At 38.3% G+C, this 11,029-nt stretch overlaps 1 protein-coding gene across 2 annotated transcripts in view; it reads left to right on the top strand.

Moving 5' to 3' along the window:
• The first annotated feature begins 8,663 nt into the window (after positions 1–8,663).
• Positions 8,664–11,029, top strand: part of LOC128420553 (CD209 antigen-like) — a 128,316-nt gene continuing 125,950 nt past the window's right edge. For both annotated transcript variants that reach the window (XM_053402154.1, XM_053402156.1), the window contains exons 1-2: positions 8,664–8,749; positions 10,771–10,870. The gene's annotated coding sequence lies outside the window, so the exon portion shown is untranslated. The remainder of the gene's footprint in view (positions 8,750–10,770; positions 10,871–11,029) is intronic.

Below are 11,029 nucleotides of genomic sequence, written 5' to 3' on the forward strand. Positions count from 1 at the left end.
AGAGTTGAAAGGGACCCTGAGGGTCATCTAGTCCAACCCCTGCAATGCAGGAATGTGCAACTGTTCCTTATGGGGCTCGAACTTGCAGACTTGGCATTATCAACACTATGCTCTGGCAAATGGAGCTATCCAGTGTCTCAATACAATGGTGGACTGGATGAGGGCCAATAAACCAACTTGGTCTCCTTCACCAACTGAGACCATTCCTGGACAGCAGTAACCTGATCACTGTAGCCCATGTGTTAATAATCTGAAGGCTGTATTACTGTAATGCACTCATGTGGGTGGGGCTGCCCTTGAATCTTCAACTTCATCAAGAAAATCCTTGATCTCAGGAGATTTAAGTGATATTCGTAGCAGATGCTTTAAAAACACAACATTCAATTCCGTTGGGAGTTCCCTCAAGGGCCAAATTTTTCATTCAGCGGACTTCTAGCTCCTTGCAAAATGGCAATCGGACTGAGAATCTGATGGCTCCATCAGATTCGGCTCCATAGAGTGAGGGGAAGAGCCCAAGGGCGATGCGCCTCCACCAAAAAACCCAAGAGGAGCATTGGGGTGTCTCGGGGTCCTGCAAAACAATATTATAATTGTTTTCTGGAAGAAATATAAGATTAACTCTCTGGAAACTATTTTACTTCTGGGAAAGTACTTTTGGATCTAGAAGAAGAAGAAGAAGAGTTTGGATTTGATATCCCGCCTTTCACTCCCTTTAAGGAGTCTCCAAGCGGCTAACATTCTCCTTTCCCTTCCTCCCCCACAACAAACACTCTGTGAGGTGAGTGGGGCTGAGAGACTTCAGAGAAGTGTGACTGGCCCAAGGTCACCCAGCAGCTGCATGTGGAGGAGCGGGGAAGCGAACCCGGTTCACCAGATTATGAGACTACTGCTCTTAACCACTACACCACACTGGCTCTACTCTGAAGATGTCCAAATTAACGGATTTACAATTATGTATTTATTTTACTAAAAAGGCATTTGCTGTCTAAAAATCAAGAGAAAAAGAAGAGGACCAGAATACTCACTGTGAACATTGTCTAAAATAAATTTAATAACATTGATTTATTATATGGATTCTCAGGGAACCTCAACACCACTGTCTTAAATTTTTCGCTTATGGTTGTGGAAGGGAAAGTTCTTAGCAATTGAAATCTATTCAATATTATTATGTTGGCTCTTATAACTATTTTGACATGAATGGATGCAAAGATTTGTACATATAATTGTCAGAAACAGATATTTGTGAGCAACGTGGCAGAGGTGGAGGGATTAGGTTGGAAAAATAGGCTTCCACTGCTGATGACCTTGACAAAGTACTGAGAAAGCTAAAAATAATACACACTGTGGTGGGAAAGAGCTTGGTGTTTTGTAATTAAACCCTATAGAGGAAGCTGGGAAAAGAGGAGAATTGCCCCCACCACTCTGTTGGGAAACTGTGTACATGCAGTTACTCACACAGAGTCAATTAAGGTTTGGCAGACAGCCAAAAGGCCATGTGAAGGAGTAAGTCTGCCTGGTGATAAGAGGCATGGAGACAGCTCCATGACTGGTCAAGCTCTCTCAAGGGAGTGATAATTAATGGCCTACTAACTGGAATGTGTTAGTTCGTAGTTCAGGAGTTCATGATAATTAATGGTCTACTAACTGGAATGCGTTAGTTTAGTGGTTCAGTGTGTCAGTTTAGGAATTGTGAGTCATGTCAGAGAGAGCTAGCTAAAGATCTGTGTTCTGTTCCGGTAAATAGTCCACTGTATATAATAAACACCTAACTACAAGTTCCTGGTTCCTGCTTCGTCTATCCTGTCTGCAGCCAAGTTGCCAATTGCTTCTGTGGATTCTGCATTTACTCTGCTAGGTCTGGCTAAGGTCCTGCAACTAGTCATAAAGTTGTGAAACACCAGTAGGTTTTGCCAATATACTCTAAATTGGAAATGGCAAAAGGAAAAAGCTCAATGTTAAAAGTACCCAGCCAGACTGCAATACAAGAGAATTTAAAATATGAATTGTTTGATTTGCTTTTATATATTAAAATTTTGAGCCGATAAAGGAAGACGTTAACAAAACAGCTTCTCAAATTCTTAAAAATACTGATGCACTTTCAGAGGCTGGGAGACAATTAAAAGAGGTGAATGCACAAACCACCAAGGTGGGAGTGGTAGACAAATGAGGTCTGAGGAAAATACAAGGGAAAGTAAGAATAGTCATAGACAAAAAATGGAATTCCATGTGAAATGATTTGGTAGGTCCTGACTGATGAAGATGGTACCATGTGTGAAATGATTTGGGAGGCTTTGACTGTGCTGGAGAAGAAACAGGAAGGGAGGGCAAAAGGTTTAAGAGGCTATCTTATGTGGTGGCAATGTAAAATTATTAAAAAGGCCTGGGAAAAGACATATAAAGATTTGAAGAAAATGTGGGAAATGATTGTTGTTAAAAAAAATTTGAAGGACTTGATGGACCATTTGAGCTAAAAACTTGGCTCCAATATGCGAGACTGGATGCTAGGCTAAGACCACCCAACCACTATGGAAGGAAGAAGTCTTGGCCAAAAAAGATAATGAAGAAGATTGGCAAAATAAATTACTGAACTATGCAGGACAAATTATTACAAAAAAGGGCAACCGTTCAATGAATATTTTTAAAGCTTTGTATAGATTCTTACATGAGACAGAATAATTGCCACACACAGGAAGAACAAATATAGAGTTTGAGTTGCTCACTTGTCCTTTTATAAATCATTTACTGTGCCAACACAACTAGAAGTTATTAATATTGCAGTTGTTGTACAAACGTCTATTATTATGACCAGAATGTAATGGAAATTTAAAAGGTTTTGAAACACAGAAATAAAGCAAATAATCAATCCACGAATTCTGTCAAGATCTGGCAGACTGCCGGCTTAGAAGAGAAGAGTTTGGATTTGATATCGCGCTTTATCACTACCCGAAGGAATCTCAAAACGGCTAACATTCTCCTTTCCCTTCCTCCCCCACAACAAACACTCTGTGAGGTGAGTGGGGTTGAGAGACTTCAAAGAAGTGTGACTGGCCCAAGGTCATCCAGCAGCTGCATGTGGAGGAGCGGAGATGCGAACCTGGTTCACCAGATTAGGAGTCTACCACTCTTAACCACTACAGCACACTGGCTTAGGTAATCAGCATGTAGTGGTTGTAATTACAAGAAGATTTATTGCATACAGTCATTAACCTCGGAGCCGTGCACACTAGCGGCTGCTCCTCAGAGAGTTGACCTTCATCTAGCCCGCTCTCACTGTGCTGATAAGGTACATTCTCTTCTCCTGAGAAGGGGCGTTTTCGCCCACTGCTGTGAAAAATGCAAGTCTGAAATTATGGACTTGGAATATTAATGGGATGAATGATAAAAAAATGCAATAAAATTGAATATTATTTGAAGAGGAAGAATTTGGACATTATTTGTTTGCAAGAGACTCATCTGGTGAGAAGACATAGAAAGGTGTTAATTAAAAAACCACATAGGAAACGAATTTATTTCATCAGACAGAAGAAAGAAGAGAGGGGTGGTGCTGTATATAAAAAATAAATTGGAAGCTCAGCAGATTTTTAAAGATGAGGAAGGTAGAGTTATTGCAGTTCAAGTCAAATGGCAAGGCAAAAAATTGATAATAGTCGGGGTCTATGCACCTAATGGAAATAAAACTGATTTTTATAAAGAGTTGGAGGAAAAGTTATTTGAATTTATGGACCAGAAAATCATAATAATGGGTGATATGAATGGAGTGGTGTCAATGGAAATGGATAGATTAAGAGCAAGTGGGAAAGTTAAGGAAGGGAAATCACCCAAGATTATTTTTTTTTCAATGATTGAGAATTGTAACTTGATAGATATTTGGAGACTAAGACACCCATTAGAAAAACAATTCACTTATCATTCAGAAGCAAATCAGTCAATGTCAAGAATTTATCAGGTTTGGAGCGAATTAACACCAAGAAATAAAACTAAAAGTACTTTCGGATCATAATGCAATAAAGTGTGTTATAAAAGGAATAGAAGATAAATCCTTTTGATGGAGAATAAATGAGAGTCTTTTGGGTGACCAGAAAATAATAGAAAAGGCACGTAAGAATTTAACGGACTATTTTGTGAATAACTGTAATAAGGGTACAAAAATTAGTGCAGTATGGGATGCCAGCAAAGCGGTGATGTGAGGTTTTTTTTATTCAGCAGAATACGATTAAAAACAAATTAAGAGAAAAAGGGAGGAAAGAAATTCTAAAACAAATAACTATTTACAGAAATATTGCAAAATTAATGAATGTTAGAATGATGTTGGATAGAAAGTTATGTGGTTTTTAGCTATAATGCTATAAGGAGTATGAAAAAAATGGACTATTAATAAGCAAAAATCTAATGTTACATTATTTTAAGATTAAAGATTAGGATAAGCAAAGAGGGGAAGGATTTGCTGAACTGACAAATTAAATTGGAATACAAAAAGGGAGGTTAGAGGAGGTCCAGAAATTAAGTAAATGAAAGAATGTAATGGAAAGATGGAACTGTTTTTTATTTGTATTTTTCTTTTTCTTTTTTCATTTTGTAAAACTTTAATAAATATTTTATAAAAAAAAGAAATTCTAAAACAAATAATGAAAAATGAGAAGAATTTAATTTAAAAAACCAAACAATTTGAAAATAAAGCAAAATATTAAAATATTACAAACTCAATTTGCAATGATAATAAATAAAGAAGTAGAATGGAATATTAAAAGAATGAGACAGAAAAATTTTGAATTTGCAAATAAGTTTGGAAAATGGCTGGCATGCCAAATTAAGAAAAGAAAGGAACAGAATACAATTAATAAAATTATAGTGGATGGAAAAGAAACAGACAATCCGAAAGAAATTAGAAAAGGATTTGTAGACTTTTATAGACATTTATATAAAAGAACTGAGAAAAGTGATATTAAAAAAATAGAAGAATTCCTGAGGGAAAAGGAGGTGCAAAAAATCCCGACTGATAAAAAAGACAGACTGAACGACCCAATTGAAGTAGAGGAAATTAAAGAATTTAATGATCGTCGAAGAATTGATGCTTTTGAATTATGGTGCTGGAGGAGACTCTGATCCATGATCTTCCCATGGACTGCAAGAAGATCAAACCTCTCCATTCTTAAGGAAATCAGCCCTGAGTGCTCACTGGAAGGACAGATCCTGAAGCTGAGGCTCCAGTACTTTGGCCACCTCATGAGAAGAGAAGACTCCCTGGAAAAGACCCTGATGTTGGGAAAGATGGAGGGCACAAGGAGAAGGGGAGGACAGAGGACAAGATGGTTGGACAGTGTTCTCGAAGCTATAAACATGAGTCTGACCAAACTGCGGGAGGCAGTGGAAGACAGGAGTGCCTGGCATGCTCTGGTCCATGGGGTCACGAAGAGTCGGACACAACTAAACGACTAAACAAACAAAATTAAAGAAGCCAAAAAACAATAGAAAAGTGGGAAGACACCGGGACCGGATGGATTCACTGCAAGATACTATAAAGAAATTAAACACATCCTACTTGTGCCAATGAAAGAAGTTATGAACAATATATTAAAGAAAGGAGAATTACCTGAAACATGGAAAGAAGCATATATTACATTTATTCCGAAGCAAGACTCTGATTTAATGCAAGTAAAGAATTATCGGCCAATTTCGCTGTTGAATAATGATTATAAATTATTTGCAAGCATATTAGCGAGCAGGATGAAAAAAATACTGAAAGAAATTATACATAAAGATCAGGCAGGTTTTCTTCCTGGCAGACAGATGAAAGATAACATAAGGAATATAGGGAATATAATTGAATACCTGACAGCCAGGAATGAAAAACAAGCAATGTTAATTTTTGTGGATGCGGAAAAGGCCTTTGATAATATATCTTGGGAATTTATGCTAAAAAAATTGGAACTTATGGATATGGGTCAATTCTTCTTAAATGGTTTAAAAGCTATATATACTGACCAGAAAGCAAAATTGATTGTAAATAATATAACAACAGAAAATATTGTAATTGCTAAAGGCACAAGACAAGGATGTCCCCTTTCTCCATTATTATTCATATCGGTACTGGAAGTACTTCTAAGGTTGATAAGGAAAAATGAGTGGATAAAGGGTGTTACAGTCGGTCAGAATGAATATAAGGTAAAAGCCTTTGCCGATGACTTGGTATTAACAATTGAAGAACCACCAACAAGTATCAATGAAGTAATTGAGGAGATAGAGCAGTTCGGTCAAGTGGCGGGTTTTAAACTGAATAAAAGGAAAACTAAGATAATGGTTAAAAACATGGAACAGGAATTGGTTGAAACATTGCAACAACAGATAGGTATAGAAGTGGTTAAAAAAGTTAAATACTTTGGAATTTGGTTAACTCCTAAAAATATTGATCTGTTTCAAAATAATTATACACCAATGTGGAATAATGTTAAAAGGGATCTAGAGGTATGGGGTAGGTTGAAACTATCATTTTGGGGAAGGATATCAGCAATAAAGATGAACGTGCTACCAAAGATGTTATTTCTGTTTCAGACAATTCCATAATCAAAGGGGCAGCAGTATTTAAAGAGTGGCAGAAGATAATTTCAAGATTTATCTGGCAGGGTAAGAAGCCAAGAATACAATATAAGTTATTAACAGATGCAAAGGAAAGAGGAGGCTTCGCCCTGCCGGACTTGAAATTATATTATGAAGCATCGTGCCTCTGTTGGTTGAAGGAGTGGATGAAATTGGAAAATACAGAATTGTTGGATTTAGCAGGCCATGATAATAGATTTGGTTGGAATGCATATTTATGGTATGGTAAAAAAAGGTCAATAAAGGATTTGGAAACCACATATTTCGAAGATCTCTTATTGAAATTTGGTATAGGTATAAAAACCTACTGGAACAAAAAACACCACATTGGTTGTCTCCATTAGAAATGATGTGTGTAAAAAAGGTCAATATGAGCGGGAAGTGGATAACATATGGGAAATTGGTAATTAGAGAAGGAGGAAAATGGAAATTGAAACCATATGAGGAAGTGAAAGAGTATGTTAATGATTGGTTACATTATCATCAGATTAATGAAGTATTTAAACAAGATATTAAAGAAAAGGGCTTTTGTGAAAAAGAATCGAGGTTTCAGCAAGAAATATTGAATAATGATTTTAAAATTCTGTCCAAAATGTACAAATTACTGCTTGAATGGCACTTGAAAGACAAGGAGGTAAAATCAGTTATGATTCATTGGGCAAAAGACTTTGGATATAATATACAGTTAAATGAATGGGTCAAATTATGGAAAGAGGGTCTGAGATTTACTGCATGCAATGCACTAAAAGAAAATGTCATGAAGATGATGTACAGATGGTACATCACACCAGTAAAGTTAGCAAAAATGTATAAAGTTAGTAACAAATGTTGGAAATGTAAAGAAAAAGAAGGATCATTTTATCATATGTGGTGGGAATGTAAAAAGGTGAAATGCTTCTGGGAGATGATATATAATGAGTTGAAAAAAATGTTGAAATATACTTTTATTAAGAAACCAGAAGCATTTCTCTTGGATATAGTTGGAAATGATATAAACAGGAAAGACTGTAAGCTTTTTTTATATGCAGTAACAGCAGCAAGAATATTATTGGCCCAAAAATGGAAGCAAGAAGAATTACCAACATTAGAAGAATGGAGGATGAAACTAATGGACTACGCAGAACTAGACAAGCTAACAGGAAGGATCCGGGACCGACGGGACCAGAGGTTTACCGAAGACTGGACTAAATTTATGGAGTATTTGAAAAGTATCTGTGACGATCAGATTACGTTTGTAGGATTACAAGACGTTCTGTGAGGAGTAATTTAAGAAATATTGTAAAAATGGAAAGGGAGAAATGATTTGTTAGAAAATGTAAAGGCAACATTAAGTTAAGAATTGCAGGAGAAATAATTAAGACGGAGGATTATCAGAGGTGCTGAAGGAAGTCCAAATAAGGATATGTGTATATTAATTTGTGTGGTATGTCTTTAAAGTTTTGTATGCTAAAAACTAATAAAAAATATTTTAAAAAAGAAAAGAAAAATGCAAGTCTTTCTCCGCCTCTTTTGACTGACTGCCCCCCCCCCACCCACACAGACTGCTCATCTTGACTGTGGGAAGTCCTGTCCATGACAAATTCTAGCACACGGGGGCCATTTTATCTAAATTATATAATTAGGTATTTGAACAATAGGTATTAATAATTGCATTATAAATTGGTATTGTTAGAATGAGGCTATTATTGGATTGTAATTGCAAAGTAATAAAAAATATTATTAAAAGAAAAGAAATATCGCTGAACATATGAGAAAATAAAAACTGGGATACAGCAATGCTTGAGTGTCTCACCAAACACAGTAGGTCAATTAGAGGCATTAGAAAAAGACACACCTTCCAAAAATGGAATAAAACAAAGGCCATTAGATGTACTTCTAGATAAGTTTTTAAAGGTTCAAAAATAAAACAGTAATAACTTTTGGAAAAAAATAAGTAGTATAACATATCTGAAATAAACATTTTCCTGGGTTTATGCTTTATGTGGCATGCTGATTGGATATGATGAGCAGCCAATCAGGAAATGGTATAGCCTAAAGGGGAGGAGTTCTGGAATGCCTGACATCACAAGGGAGGTGGTTTTTAGCCAGTGGAAGGATGAAACAACCTTAAGAAGAAATTAAAGGAGAGAAAAGATTGTTCCATGACAACACCAAGGTATCCAAACAGAAATAAGTCTGATGGGTGGAATACTTTCCTTACAAGCTATGATATTTGCAGGGTCTCATTCCAGGGCCAAAAGGTCACTAAAAGGGAAAATGATAAGCAGGTTTATAAAACTTCAGATAGTTTTTCTCTTTTGAATACTAGAATCCAGCGTCATCCAATGAAACTGAGTGGTGGTATATTCTAGGGCTGCGTACAGGTGCCCTGCTCTGACTCATGGTCCCAGGTTGTAAATCCAGATCCAGGACATGATCCAGAAAATACAGTTTTTGAAAAAACTCATTTACTAGCATATCAAGGGCTGCTAGATCAGATGGCTTTGAAACGGGACTAGACAATGTAGCCTTATGAGGCTTTGCCCTCGGGTGGGAAAAATATTGCGCCCGGCAAAGGGAAGTGGGAGTCAACAGACACTCAAAGAATAGTTTCAGAGAAAAAGCTTTTTATTTCTACCATCCATGAACTGGTAGAAGGAGCAAGTGTGATAGTTCACAAAAGCATGCACGAGTTCACAGTCATGTGCACAAACATATAAACCCCTTTCCAGTTCCCTCCCCCTTTCTCCTCCTTCTTCCAGAGTCCTGCCCCATGAGTTCCTCTGAGCATGAACAGAAAGCTGTCTTGGGACTATTCCCAGGAAAGGGGGTGGTGAGAAGCCAAGGGGTTTTCAGCATGTTCAGATGTGTTGCAACTAGAATGAGATAAGATTCGTTTCTCAGGCCTGAGTATTCTTGGCAATGACAGAGCCTATTCATTAGCCTTTAAAGGTAACATTTTGCCTATGCACAGCATCTTGTGAGAATAAGCAGAGACAAGCAGAGAAAAGCTGTTTTGGATTTTTAGAAGACAAAAGGAGTTTTGGACAGTTTTGATGCCTGGGGTGATTATTGAAGCCTGGGGTGATTTCAGACAGGATTTGGGTATCCTGTCCCTTCATTCCCCCCTGTTTGTTTTTGGACAGCCGCCAGGCCTGTCCCAAATGGACCACTATCCTTTCTAGAGGCCACTGAGTCTTTCGCCAATTTTGGGAGCTGGGAGCTGCCTGCAACTGTTGCTAGGTCAGCTGTCACCACACCAAGCGTGTCAGGCATGCAGTCAGATTGCAGCCAAAAGATAAGTTCCTGGCGTGTACTCAGGTGTAACGGTTTGGGCTGGGAACGTACATGTCAAATTGTCACTGGCGCTCTTTGACACAAAGCCAGCCAGTAATTCGGTGAACCTAGCCTTTCGTGCACAGGGTTATTACCAAGTTGGTGCTGTGGTTCAACGGGGGCTTTAGTTAAGTTCTGGAGGCTCTGGGTGGAGCTCTACCAGGTGGCAAGATAATGAAAGGAGGCCGGGGCATGATTTCCCTGATTGAACAACCCACACAAATACCCTCCTCTGCAGGGGTGTTGTAAAGCTATCCAGGGCCTCCACAACCTTCTATAAAAATCAGTTATGCAAAAGGAAAGAAAGAAAATGAGAAAATGTCCTCTTTCAATCCATGCTGGATTCTTGAGCTGTGCAAAGCACCCAGGGGTGATGCAGGAAGGCAGGGTGGTCATCTCACGGGCGTCGGGCGTCTGGTGGGCGTTGGGCGTCTTGGGTCCCTTCCAACAATGCTGGAGCGATGTCTGGGCGTCTGGGTCCAATCTGGGTCCTCATCAGCTGGTGTTCGAGCAAAGGCACAAGGCGTTCTGGCAAAGGCTCACCTGTTAAGAGAAGAGATAACAAAGACGGCAGCGGTTGCACAGAACAAATTGATAGATAACATTTGCACATAAGGTATATTAACTCAAAAGGGTATGCTTGGCAGGAAACCTCGCAAGGGGTTAACAGTTCTGCTCCTTGGGTTAAGTTTTGCCAGCTGAGATTTTTTTTAATTCACAGAAAGCATTCACTTGCTTTTACAACAGTCCTCTTCTTTCTTTAAGCCACAGCATCAGATGTCAGGCTGCGTCTTGGCAAAAAACACACAAAATGGCACACCTAGAGAGCCTGGATAAAGCTTCCCTCTGCTTCTTTTCCAGGACCAACACATGATCTCCAAAGTCTTGTTAGATTCAAGTGGATTTATATGCGTCCAACTGAGACCGGATCTAGTACTCCATCTTTTCTGATGACCAGGAGGTAGTTGTATAATTAAATGAATATATCTTCCATTAAGGGTGGGGAAGATGTGGCCCTGTGATGGAGGGAGTTGACACCCAGGAACATATGAAGACCTCATAGGTCCCACATTATTATTAAATGGTGAACATCTTACTGGAGTCCTGCTATATTACCTAA

The sequence above is a fragment of the Podarcis raffonei genome, chromosome 9 (genome assembly GCF_027172205.1).
Source record: "Podarcis raffonei isolate rPodRaf1 chromosome 9, rPodRaf1.pri, whole genome shotgun sequence".
Lineage (NCBI taxonomy): Eukaryota > Metazoa > Chordata > Lepidosauria > Squamata > Lacertidae > Podarcis > Podarcis raffonei.